The sequence below is a fragment of the Pecten maximus genome, unplaced genomic scaffold (assembly GCF_902652985.1).
Source record: "Pecten maximus unplaced genomic scaffold, xPecMax1.1, whole genome shotgun sequence".
NCBI classification, from domain to species: Eukaryota; Metazoa; Mollusca; class Bivalvia; order Pectinida; family Pectinidae; genus Pecten; species Pecten maximus.
The window spans coordinates 82,355-97,273 of record NW_022982135.1 but is presented as its reverse complement, the minus strand read 5'-3'; the positions used below and the strand labels follow the sequence as shown (position 1 = coordinate 97,273).

Below are 14,919 nucleotides of genomic sequence, written 5' to 3'. Positions count from 1 at the left end.
GTTTTGTGTGTGTTTTTCTTTCAAGATGTTTTCTGACTTTTAATTGATAATATTGTACTTATTAAAGCTAGCATACATGTGTAAAATGACTGTTCAACCAGTATTATGTAATGTTCATACTCTAAAGTGTCGAGTGATTTGCTACTGGCCAGTCAAAAGTAGTTTGAAAGACTGATTTAGTGCCAGGCATCACTATAAGTATCCCACTGCCTTATCATAAAAAGTGATATTTTTTTCCAGCCAAGACATGGTAGCCTCCAAGATTTATTATCATTGACCTGTGTTATTTTGGTGCATACTGTGCTATTTAAGATTTTGAATTGCAGTATAATGTCAAAGTAAGCAATATCATACCTTAACAGGTAAGATTAGTTGACTCATTATGCTTAATTGAGATCACTATCAACATCTTTTTGCAGATGTAAAACAAACTGAAAGAGCAATAAATCATTGCCCTTTCTCCAATTTGTCCATAGATTTTTTAAAATTTTGATTAGTGTTGCAATATCCATATTGTTTATTATGTTATAATGACCAATGCAGATATTAGAGCATGAAGTATGCTTTATTCAGACTATGTATACATAATACTACATCTCTATACTGAAAGATTATTAGTCCCCTGCCGTTTGAAAAACGGGGGAACTCTACTCTGATTTTAACGAAACTTGGTATACATGATCATTATAGCATGTAGATGTGCATCCCACATTTTTTTTTTTCGAAAAATCATTTTTCAAAATGGCCGCCGGCTTCTCATTGGTTGAGGTTTATCCGAACAACTCATCCTAAAGTACTACTTCGATTTTAACGAAACTTTGTATACATGATCAGTATACATGTAGTTAAAAAATGGGAAATAAATAGGTGCACTCCTAGCTCAGGCAGGGGACTTTGTATTGCTGTTGCAATACTCCCTATCCTTGTTACTTATTAAATTTTAGCACACCATCAATAGATGGTAAGCGTGCTACCCAAATCGCCTTTATGTCTAGCTTCTTCTGTTGTCCATACGTTGTTCCATAAACAATTTTTTTAATATTCACATCTAGATTCACCTTGATCAATTGCCAATTTGATTTTGAGACTGATTGAGGGGAAAATGGCTGACGGATTGCCATCTTGGACTTTCACAATTGAAATTTGTTATTGTTATGTTCTGGAAGGATATTTCTCAAACTTCACATGTACCTGTTCACCTTTAATCCTTTGTGCCCATTTAGTTTTAAGATTGATCAGGAAAACAAAATGACTGACCAGCTGCCATCATGGATTATGCCAGTTAAAGTTTGCTATCATATTTTCAGAAAGTTCTTCTTGCATCTTTCTTAGATTTCAAATAAAGTTTTCCTTGAGATCAAATGATTGATAAGCAAAGTGGAAAAAAGAGAATAGATCATTCAATGGTTGGCGCCAGAATCTCATTTAAAGTACTTGATATAATTTTACTTCCGCAAATTAAGGAAGAGTGTGGGGCGGGTATCCTAGAATTGGCATGAGTTATATCATCTATCTGAACACATTGAAATATTGACAATCAACCTGAAAATACTTTATAGATCTTTCGAAGAATTTTCGAGGAATGGCAAATACAGTTTTCTAAAACAATAGCTGTCATTTTGTTGCTTTAAATAGATTCAGGGCCAATATTTAAAAAGATTCCGTACAGGCTGTAAATAAAATAGTGTTTATTAACTTAAAAAATCTTCTTTCTAAAATGTTTGTGCCAGAAAGCTTTTATTTCATTCATATCATGTCCTAGATATGTATATTTTAAAATGCTAAAAATAATCCTCTGGGTCAAAGTATACAGTGCAACGTCTAGGGATCAAACTTCTACTTGGGTTATAATAGGTATTTACAAGCCACATAGCTCTGACATTTTTTTCATTCCTAGACATATATTTTTTAATTGTTTAAATTGTTAAATTCTGTTTGAACCAGGTGAGATCCCATCCTCATAACCATTTATAGCATTGCAAGGCATTGAAAGATGGACACAATCGTGTAAAACTAGCTAGTCTTTCCCACCCTTAGGGAAAGGAACTTAGTTTCTATGTTATATCTTTGAAATTGTGCATGTTAAGATTCCCGACCAATAACCATATATACAGTAACATGACTGAGCAATTTCAATCATGACGCTTGGGTCTTTCCCCAACCCAGGCAATAGGTTATATCTTTGAAACTGTCGATATCCTCCAAGGCTATGACTTGTTTGTTGTAAATTGTAAGGACTTACTCTGCATGAAACCGGATGAGTGGTATTCTGATATTGCATTAAATGAATAAAACATCCTTCAATGTATCAAATGTTCATCAACATATGCTGATTATAGATGTCGATCAATTATATATATATTTTGTTTTAATCATTCTTTGTTCTATTGCATGTACAAGTGAGTACTTCAAATAACGAATAAAACCTTATATCTTTGTACTCTCTCTTCGTTTTGATGAATTCAACAAAAAACGTTTTTGGTTTTTAAATAATCAAGTAATATAAGTTGTAATAGTCAATTAGAGTAAAAGGCTCCCCATCAAACAGGAAGTTCAATCTATGGCAGTGAGACCAGATCAAGTAAGATATGGGAAGCCTCCCCGTCAAACGTTAAAATTTCACTCTCTATCAGTTAGACGTTATTTAGTGAGAATGTGAGGAGACTCCCCGTAAAACGTTAGACTTTCACTCTCTATCAGTGAGACGTTGTGAATGTGAGGAGACTCCCCGTAAAACGTTAGAATTACACTCTCTATCAATGAGACGTTATTTAGTGAAAATGTGAGGAGACTCCCTGTAAAACGTTAGAATTTCACTCTCTATCAGTGCGACGATATCTACTCAGAATGTGAGGAGACTCCCTGTAAAACGTTAGAATTTCACTCTCTATCCGTGAGACGTTATCTAGTGAAAATGTGAGGAGACTCCCTGTAAAACGTTAGAATTTCACTCTCTATCAGTGAGACGTCATCTACTCAGAATGTGAGGAGACTCCCGTCAAACGTTAAAATTTCACTCTCTATCAGTGAGACGTTATCTACTCAGAATGTGAGGAGAGTCCCCGTAAAACGTTAGACATTCACTCTCTATCAGTGAGACGTTATTTAGTGAGAATGTGAGGAGACTCCCCGTAAAACGTTATACTTTCACTCTCTATCAGTGAGACGTTATTTAGTGAGAATGTGAGGAGACTCCCCGTAAAACGTTAGAATTTCACTCTCTATCAGTGAGCCGTTGTGAGGAGACTCCCCGTAAAACGTTAGAATTTCACTCTCTATCAGTGAGACGTTGTGAGGAGACTCCCCGTAAAACGTTAGAATTTCACTCTCTATCAGTGAGACGTTGTGAGTAGACTCCCCGTAAGATGTTAGAATTTCACTCTCTATCAGTGAGATGTCATCTACTCAGAATGTGAGGAGACTCCCGTCAAACGTTAAAATTTCACTCTCTATCAGTGAGACGTTATCTACTCAGAATGTGAGGAGAGTCCCCGTAAAACGTTAGACTTTCACTCTCTATCAGTGAGACGTTATTTAGTGAGAATGTGAGGAGACTCCCCGTAAAACGTTATACTTTCACTCTCTATCAGTGAGACGTTATTTAGTGAGAATGTGAGGAGACTCCCCGTAAAACGTTAGACTTTCACTCTCTATCAGTGAGACGTTATTTAGTGAGAATGTGAGGAGACTCCCCGTAAAACGTTAGACTTTCACTCTCTATCAGTGAGACGTTATTTAGTGAGAATGTGAGGAGACTCCCCGTAAAACGTTAGAATTTCACTCTCTATCAGTGAGACATTGTAAGGGGACTCCCCGTAAAACGTTAGAATTTCACTCTCTATCAGTGAGACGTTATTTAGTGAGAATGTGAGGAGACTCCCCGTCAAACGTTAGAATTTCACTCTCTATCAGTGAGACGTTATTTAGTGAGAATGTGAGGAGACTCCCCGTAAAACGTTAGAATTTCACTCTCTATCAGTGAGACATTGTGAGGAGACTCCCCGTAAAACGTTAGAATTTCACTCTCTATCAGTGAGACGTTATTTAGTGAGAATGTGAGGAGACTCCCCGTAAAACGTTAGAATTTCACTCTCTATCAGTGAGACGATATTTAGTGAGAATGTGAGGAGACTACCCGTAAAACGTTAAAATTTCACTCTCTATCAGTGAGACGTTATTTAGTGAGAATGTGAGGAGACTCCCCGTAAAACGTTAAAATTTCACTCTCTATCAGTGAGACGTTGTGAGGAGACTCCCCGTAAAATGTTAGACTTTCACTCTCTATCAGTGAGACGTTGTGAGTAGACTCCCCGTAAAATGTTAGACTTTCACTCTCTATCAGCGAGACGTTATCTAGTCAGAATGTGAGGAGACTCCCCGTAAAACGTTAGAATTTCACTCTCTATCAGTGAGACATTGTGAGGAGAGTCCCCGTCAAACGTTAGACTTTCACTCTCTATCAGTGAGACGTTATTTAGTGAGAATGTGAGGAGACTCCCCGTAAAACGTTATACTTTCACTCTCTATCAGTGAGACGTTATTTAGTGAGAATGTGAGGAGACTCCCCGTAAAACGTTAGAATTTCACTCTCTATCAGTGAGCCGTTGTGAGGAGACTCCCCGTAAAACGTTAGAATTTCACTCTCTATCAGTGAGACGTTGTGAGGAGACTCCCCGTAAAACGTTAGACTTTCACTCTCTATCAGTGAGACGTTATTTAGTGAGAATGTGAGGAGACTCCCCGTAAAACGTTAGAATTTCACTCTCTATCAGTGAGCCGTTGTGAGGAGACTCCCCGTAAAACGTTGGAATTTCAATCTCTATCAGTGAGACGTTGTGAGGAGACTCCCCGTAAAACGTTAAAATTTCACTCTCTATCAGTGAGACGTTGTGAGGAGACTCCCCGTAAAACGTAAGAATTTCACTCTCTATCAGTGAGACGTTGTGAGGAGACTCCCCGTAAAACGTTAAAATTTCACTCTCTATCAGTGAGACGTTGTGAGGAGACTCCCGTCAAACGTTAAAATTTCACTCTCTATCAGTGAGACGTTGTGAGTAGACTCCCCGTAAAATGTTAGACTTTCACTCTCTATCAGCGAGACGTTATCTAGTCAGAATGTGAGGAGACTCCCCGTAAAACGTTAGAATTTCACTCTCTATCAGTGAGACGATATTTAGTGAGAATGTGAGGAGACTCCCCGTAAAACGTTAAAATTTCACTCTCTATCAGTGAGACGTTGTGAAGAGACTCCCGTCAAACGTTAAAATTTCACTCTCTATCAGTGAGACGTTATTTAGTGAGAATGTGAGGAGACTCCCCGTAAAACGTTAGAATTTCACTCTCCATCAGTGAGACGTTGTGAGGAGACTCCCCGTAAAATGTTAGAATTTCACTCTCTATCAGTGAGACGTTATCTACTCAGAATGTGAGGAGACTCCCCGTAAAACGTTAAAATTTCACTCTCTATCAGTGCGACGATATTTAGTGAGAATGTGAGGAGACTCCCCGTAAAACGTTAGACTTTCACTCTCTATCAGTGCGACGATATTTAGTGAGAATGTGAGGAGACTCCCCGTAAAACGTTAGAATTTCACTCTCTATCAGTGAGACGATATTTAGTGAGAATGTGAGGAGACTCCCCGTAAAACGCTGGCATTTCACTCTCTATCAGTGAGACATTGTGAGGAGACTCCCTGTAAAATGTTAGAATTTCACTCTCTATCAGTGAGACGATATTTAGTGAGAATGTGAGGAGACTCCCCGTAAAACGTTAGAATTTCACTCTCTATCAGTGAGACCATGTGAGGAGACTCCCCGTAAAACGTTAGAATTTCACTCTCTATCAGTGAGACGTTGTGAAGAGACTCCCCGTAAAACGTTGGAATTTTTCAGTGAGACGTGTGTTAGTGAGGATACATGTACTGTATGTAGGGGAGCCCAATTGAACAGTAGAATCAATTCTCTCTATCAATAAAACATGAGTTAATAGTTTAGGGTATGAGGAGATTTCCCGTAAAATATCGGAGTATTCCCCATTTAGTGGTGTAACGAGGACACCTTTCTTAAAATAGTAGTATTTCCTTCGGAGCAAAGAGACCCTGATTTATTAATTCAGCACAATCACATGACGACATTTTATGCTTGTTTTGACTTCAATGTGAGTTGTTGCAAAGTTAGGTAAAATGACAGTTGCAGCCCAGATACAATTATATCATTAAAACTATAACATCGAGTTATTTTTATTTATATATTGTTTTAAAGGAGACAGTGTTACATTACTTGCATACCATAGTGTCATTACTTAAGTTCTAAACGATATTGAAGCGGGTTTAACATGCCTTAAAAACGACAAACCATATTCAACATACTTGAATAATGAGGACATTATCAATGAGGAAAAAGAACAAATAAGTTATCGATATTTAAGGACAGTGAATTGGTCTCCTCATATGTACTTCTCTCTTTTCGAAAGGTCTCCTCATATGTACTTCTCTCTTTTCGAAAGGTCTCCTCATATGTACTTCTCTCTTTTCGTAAGGTTCCGAAAATCTCCCCTCAATAAAAATGAGATTTTATGTACTCCCCATAATGCTTTATCTGCATTCAGTCATTTTTTTATCAATATGTCTGAAAAAGAAAGATGAGTATAGCTTCATGTGAGTAATCTTTATGACACGTAAAAAGGATTTCGAAAATATACCATTGGAAAGCAGTCTCCCCATATCGAAGGTGTTTTGCCTAATTCCCCACAACTAAGCATTTGCGGGTAAGAGAGAGAGAGAGAGAGAGAGAGAGAGAGAGAGAGAGAGAGAGAGAGAGAGAGAGAGAGAGAGAGAGAGAGAGAGAGAGAGAGAGACATCTGTGCATAGCTACACCAGTGCATGTATATACATGTACGTCTCTGCTAACTTGAATGCTACTTTCCATGAAAATATAGGTTAAAATCTGTATATTATTTTTTTAATGTGTTTTCAAAATACAGAGTTAATACATTATTTCCATACAATACTATAGCCTGTCTGTTGCCTCAAGTGTCGGTAGATAATTAACATGGTACGCCCTCACACTTACAAAGACCGTGCCAAATCCTGTTGTGCTTGACCCGTGGTCAGTGTGCAGGTGGGAGGTAATTAAACATGCATTAACACCACTTACTGGATACTAGAAACAGCGACCCGGTGACCATTGCCATAGTTTTATGGAACTTTTTTGCTGTCATGGAAAGCGAAGATAATTATGCCGACTTCTGCGCATGTCAAAAACATAAACGCAAGTAGTTCAAGCGCTTGTGCCGCTCTGAATGTATCTACAAAATATAAATAAATAAATATTTACATGAAAATCAGACATGTGAGCAAAAGAACACTGAAAACTGAAAACTTGTTTTAAGCAATGTTAACACAACTCATTTCATTTTGATAGCGATTTGAATTCAACTATAGAAATTTTAAATTCTCCCCTTTACTTCCTACTTGTGCCGTTTTTGATTTTTTACGCATTTTAATTGCTATTTTATTAAATAATTGCTCCTTAACTTTAACATGTACGCCTGATTATTCAAACAATACGAATTAAAGCATCCTCAAAAACATACATTGTATACCATGCTCGTGTACATGGCGGATACATGAATTACCATAAAGCGATTGACACTGTTCTACATAGAAGACGCGTGAAACAAGAGGCCCGTGTGAAAAAATATTATATTTGACCGTGAGTGCCAGAATGACGGTCACATTTGGTCAGTTGACTCGATGTTTAATTCCGACCAACTTTGTTTCATAATAATTATACAAAATGTTGATCAATGATACGATACGAAATTTGACAGAATAGTGATTTTGAAGTATTTGTTATATTAACATATCGGGCCCCATTGCTCAAATCCCCGAGGGACCAGATCCACCATTTATACACAATTATATCCCCAGCCATCAAGGATGCTTCAAACCAAATTTGGTCAAGATCCATGGATTCGTTCAAGACTTATGCTTTAGTCACAAATCTTTCCGATTAGGATTAGGATAGACTCCTGACATGATTTTTAGCCATTTTGGCCTGGTCCTCGACCGGACACCAGACATGGCCGGCCGGTGGCCGGGGTTCTCAGGCAGCATCGGGGATGTGCCCGAAGAGTTTTAACTCGAAGTTAAAAATTCTCCGGTGTCCCGTAGATTTTCATAATCGGCCACATATCCTTCACACATCGTTTAAGGATCGTCCGATATCCGACCGGAAATCGAGCGGTAATCGCCCGACAATCGCCCGACATTCGGCCGGGCCTGGTACAAGTATCGTTCGTTGTCCGTAGGATACTCGGGCGATATTCGTACGATGTCCGGTTAATAGGTCGGTTATCGCCCGGACAGCATAGGATAATCGGCCGATTAGTATTAGATGTTCGGTCCACAGGGGCTTGGCACGATTTTTCAAATGATGGTCCATATATATATATATGTATTATAGTGTCGACACTATAATACATATATATATATATATGGTCCATCATTTGAAAAATCGTGCCAAGCCCCTGTGGCCGGCCCCACAAAAAAATTTCTTTGGAATCAGACGCCGTACGATTACCAGACGGCCCCCGAACGGTGCCATTTATGTAAGTGATGTGTGACAAATTTTTTGACCGGTGTTGTCCGATGTCGGAAAAATGGCCAAAATCAGCGGCGTACTCCCGATTACCCCCTTTCCCCGGATTCCGGCCGATCTTTGTGACCACAGCATTAGGAAGAGTTGACAGACGGACGGCGGGCTACCGACGCTACGCCGTGCCATAAGCTCTACGGCCTACATTTCGTGTCAAATACATGAAGTCCATTAGGTTGCTTCGTTTTCGTTAGAGAGTGCACACAGTAAAAAATGAGCACTCTGATTGGAAGCCGTGTGTGCTCGATTTGTATTTGTTTGCTGATGATACGGAAAAATAAGATAATCACCTTAAAAACGAAGATTTTTTTTATTATATGGCTTATTTATGAACAATGAACTTTATTTCAATTATAGGGCTTATTTATTAACAATGAACTTTATTTTAATTATAGGGCTTATTTATGAACAATGGACTTTATTTCAATTATAGGGCTTATTTAAGTAACAATGAACTCTAACTTTTATTACAATTATAGAGCAAATTTTAGTTACAATGAACTCAAACTGTATTATAATCACAGAGCAAATTTAAGTAGCAATAAACTCTTATTTAATTTTAATTAAAGAGCAAATTTCAGAAACTCTAGCTTTGTTAGAAATATAGGACTTATCTAAGTAACAGGGAACTTTAATTCTACACAGCTGTTCATTTTGTACTTCATTGTTAAGGAGCTCCATTGGCTGCTATGCTGGAAAATCTACTTAACTTATACAATTATACTAAATCGTTGAAAATCATTACGAAACGCTTTAAATTCCACAAGTATTCATTTGTATGTACTTAATTTTGAAATGTACCAACACCACCACCACCCCCTCCTGCACCACCAACACCACCACCATAAACAAAAACAATAACAACAACAACAACAACCCCTTCGCTTCAGATCCTTTCTAAATATCCGTCCATGGTGCCGTAAAATTAGAATATTATGGTGGCTCGTTAGGGCCAAGTATCAAATCTCACATTCTCGCACTCTCGACCTTAGGTCAAATTAGAATATACATCCTACCTGTTAAACTTCCGGAATTCCACGTGGCACATGCTGTGGGACCGGATGCGGTGGCGCTACATTCAGACCACACTCCATAGAAATAGTTAACAGTGACTAGACTCGAACCGCGGTCATACTGAATCCAATATGGCGCCACCATCCCAAGGGACTGGAGAAAGTAACAGACCAAGGATAGAAACACAAGTCCTGCGAGACATCTTGGATCTATGACGTCAAAATTTAAACATTTGTTTTTAAATGATTCCACAAAACCCATTCCGGAAGTTAATATTTGTTAATGTATACGTTAAGAACCTGCCGTGCTGTGTTTAAATGAAGTTGTTAAGATTAAAATCATTGGAATTTATGAATAATTCGTTTAAAGTGACACGTTCTCCAGTCGCGGAATTATAAGCATGGAATACTTGGAAAATATATTAACGTACCTGCTCGAATATGGCCCTTTAATGAATCTGCCATTCAGGAATTAGTAGGTAAATCTGTAATCGGTATTATAGGATATTTGTTATTATCCGATAAGTGTATGTGTGTATGCACAGGGACCTGATACTTTATTACAGATAGGCTGTATTTGTCCCTATTCCATCCATAGGTGTATGTATAATGGTGACAAGTATTAGGGGACTACTATCAAAATTCAATAAAACCATCATCCTTTTAGGACGTATATCTAAACTTCTAATAAAGATTGCATTATATGATACAGATAAAGTGAAGCAGATTAACACGTTCCTGTGCGTTATACACCCAATGTGTATTTTAAAACACGAAACAAAGTCCACTAATACTAATACTACTACACTACTACTACTACTACTACTACTACTACTACTACACTACTACTACTACTACTACTACCACTACTACTACTACTACTACTACTGTTACTACTACTACTACTACTAACTACTACTATACTACTACTACCACTACTACTACTACTATTACTACTAGTTACTAATCTACGACTACTACTATACTGTTACTACTACTACTACTACCACTAGTACTACTACCACTACTACTACTACCACTACTACTACTACCACTACTACTACTACTGTTACTACTACTGTTACTACTACTACTACTACAACTACTACTACTACTACTACTACCACTACTATACTACTACTACTACTACTGTTACTACTACTACTACTACTACTACTACTACTACTACTACCACTACTACTACTACTACTACTGTTACTACTACTACTACTACTACTGTTACTACTACTACTACTACCACTAGTACTACTACCACTACTACTACTACCACTACTACTACTACCACTACTACTACTACTGTTACTACTACTACTACTACTACTACAGACGACTACACACTACACGACTACTACACGACAACACTACACTACTACGACAACACTACACTACTACACGACGAAGACTACTACGACTACTACACCAATACCACACGACGACACACTACGATACACGACCACGACTACCACTACACAGACGACAACTACTACGACTACATACCACTACCACTACACTACGACTACACTACTACTACTACTGTTGACTGACGACGTACTACGACTACTGTTACTACTACACACTGTTACACTACTATACTGACTACGACTACTAACTACTACACTACTACATACTACGTACTACGACGTACTACTACACATACTACAACACACTACTACTATCTACGAAACTACGACTATGACGACTACTACTACAACTACGACGACTGACTGAGACTACGATACTACGACGACTACGACTACGACGGACGTACACGACTACTACATGACTACTGACGAACGACGACACTACACTACACGACGACTATTACTACACTACACTACGAAACACCTACTATAACAACGACGACACACTACGACTACACTACTACACAAACGACTCACCACACGACGACGACTACTACGACACGACTAGACGACGACGACTACTGTTACGACTACACTACTACTACTACTACTACTACTGACGACACACACACACGACTACTACGATACTACTACGACTATACGACTGTACACGTACGTACGACTACTACTGTACGTACTACTACTACGACTACGTACACGACTACTACACGGACTACTACACTACTACTACGACTACTACTACAACTACGACTACTACACGACTACTATACGTACTACTACTACTACTACACGACTCTACACTACGTACTACATAGAAAAATAATAATAAAATACTAAAACTACTACGACACGAACACTACTACACTACACATTACTACTACTACTACACTATACTACTACACTACGACACTATTACGACGACACGACACGACTACTACGACTAACTATTACGACGACGACACTACGACTAAAAATAATAATAATATAATAAGAAACTACACTACTACACTATTACTACTACTACTAATACTACTACTACAACTACTACTACAACTACTACACTACTACTACTACTACACCACCACCACCACCACTACTACACTACTACTACTACTATTACACTATATGTACTACTACTACTACTACTACTACCACCACAATCACCACCACTACTACTACTACTACTACTACTACTACTACTACTACCACCACTACTACTACTACTACTACTACTACCACTATACTACTACTACACTACTACTACTACTACTACTACCACCACTATACTACTACTACCACCACTACTACTACTACTACTACTACCACCACTACTACTACTACTACTACTACTACAAATGCTACTACTACTACTGCTGCTGCTGCTGCTGCTACTACTACTACTACTGCTGCTACAACTATACTACTACTACTACTACTACTACTACTACCACTACTACCACTACTACTACTACTACTACTGCCGCTGCTGTTGCTGCTGCTACTACTACTACTACTACTACTACTGCTGCTGCTGCTGCTGCTACTTCTAAACTACCACCACCACCACCACTACTACTACTACTACTACTACACTACTACTGCTACTACTACTGCTGCTGCTGCTGCTACTGCTACTACTACTATTACTACTACTACTACTACTACCACTACTACTACTACTACTAAACTACCACCACCACCACCACCACTACTATTACTACTACACTACTACTACTACTACTACTACTACTGCTACTTCTTCTACTACTACTACTACTACTACTATCAACAAAATCAACAACATATCTCATGCAAGGATTTAAGATTCAACTGGCAGTTATTACCGTGGTTTTTAATCGTCATACTAAATGATTGATATCCAGAAAAGAATATGTAACATAATATACAATATCGGAAACCCGATCCGGAAAAATGCATACCTGAAATTATACGACATGTTAATGGTGTAACACAACTCTAAGCCAATCAGAAAATTCGACTTTGATTTATCTAAAGCAAAATTCTGAAGCCGAATAGCAGCAGGTTTTTGATTGGCTAATGACAGCTGCTACATACAGCCATTATAATTTGTTAAAACCTCCCAGACAAGTCGGCCATATGGCTATTTAACGGTCGATTTATCACGCATTGATGGCCGCCTTCAACACTACCCTAGATTGAGTTTGAAACCAACAGGGACCGCTGATATTTTGAAATGCAAGAAGCTCGTGTCTGTCAATGCCTGCATTTTCACGCATTATCGTGAATGACTCTGACAAGGTCTGTGTTAATATATACAAGCTTATCATATAATCTACATTTACGCCATATTTGCACGAGACAGTCTTTTTAATTCATATATTATTTAGTTTGTAGACAATGTCTATATTTTCACGATATATGACAGAAAAATGTATATATTTACACGTTTTTAACACGAGATGTCTTTAATTACACGATATTTACACGAGAAAATGACCATACATATGGTGGCTGATGTGTGCTATTTCGTTATTTCGCGTTACTTATTTTCGTTATTTCGTTCTGTCGCTACGAAAAGACGATGATTACCGGGGCGAAATAACGAAATAACGAAATGGCACATATATCAGGCACCATACATACACGACATAATGTCTATGCTGTCTATACGTCAATAGACAATAACTGTAACACCATATGTACAAGTACAAGTATGTACATTGTTACATGTAGAAACATTCATTGTTCTCTCGACTGATACCAGACACAATGATTGATGATGTTATATGTTTGTATTTTGAGATAAAATTGCCTATATTAGATTTTTTGTTCAAGACAGATTGATACATACATGAATTGTTAACGTCGAAATGATATGCCCAGCACGTGCATGCATGCGCGTAATTCTATAGTTCATATCAACTTCAATGATGAGTACTTCTTTGTTCCAAATTGAGCACTAAATAGTGTCAAGAGGCTAAGACACGTGTTTATAAACGTAACGACATTTCAGCTGATGAAGACCGAGTCACGTGTATCTGTACAACAAGTTACGTTTGCAACAACGTAGACACCTATTTCCTTCGATAATGACGTCATCATATGCCGAAATTCCCATCTCTGGAATTGTTTGTTACACTAACGTAACAAATGCAATCAGTTATCCTACTTTCAAAGAATTTATATAAGAAGAAACGCAGATCAATGAAGACAATGGGGCATTTTTTTAGTCGACGTCATGGATATCCTACTTCCTTGTACAATAGGAAATGACACGTGCTGTCTATTTGACTTAGATTCTCATGCCCCCTTAACTCAGATTTTCCCTAACATTCTGCAATGCTTTCCTATCGGAAATATTTTAGTTAAACAATTTCCTTAATTTTTTGAACGTTGATGAAACAGGGTCTAGCTGGAAAAACGTCTACTGCTTCATCGACAACACTTTTCATATCAGTTAATGTAAAATCCGGTCTTTGTTAAATATCTCCGGGCTAATCTATATGGATTTTTCTATTTTCACAATTTTTGTCGATTTTGAGTTATAATTACGGTTTCTTTTCATGTCGGTACTCTTTGCTGTTTCTCTAATTGCAGGAGTTTTTCGGTTCTATCACATGGAAACATCCGTTTTTCTTAAATTTGGGATTTTATTTTATTTTATTTCCTTTTATGAATGCAGAAATCTCCTTTTTGTGATCGTCCTAGAGGTATCAAACAGGTTTCAACGAAATTCAATGTAAACCTGAAAATGAAAAATTCCTACACGAAAGAAAAAAACATCGCATATAGTTAATCTCCGCTTTAAATAGTAACAGAACATTCCAGGAGGCTTGAGTGGTTTCTACCAATCACAAAAGTGG

General features: G+C 37.8%; 1 long non-coding RNA gene across 1 annotated transcript; it reads right to left on the bottom strand.

Annotated features, from left to right (window-relative positions):
• Nucleotides 1-6,226: 6,226 nt before the first annotated feature.
• Nucleotides 6,227-9,989, bottom strand: LOC117320389. The gene is made up of 3 exons (XR_004531029.1): nt 9,675-9,989; nt 7,156-7,306; nt 6,227-6,627 (listed from the first exon to the last, which is right to left on the bottom strand). It is a non-coding gene; the product is annotated as an uncharacterized LOC117320389 (long non-coding RNA).
• Nucleotides 9,990-14,919: the final 4,930 nt, after the last annotated feature.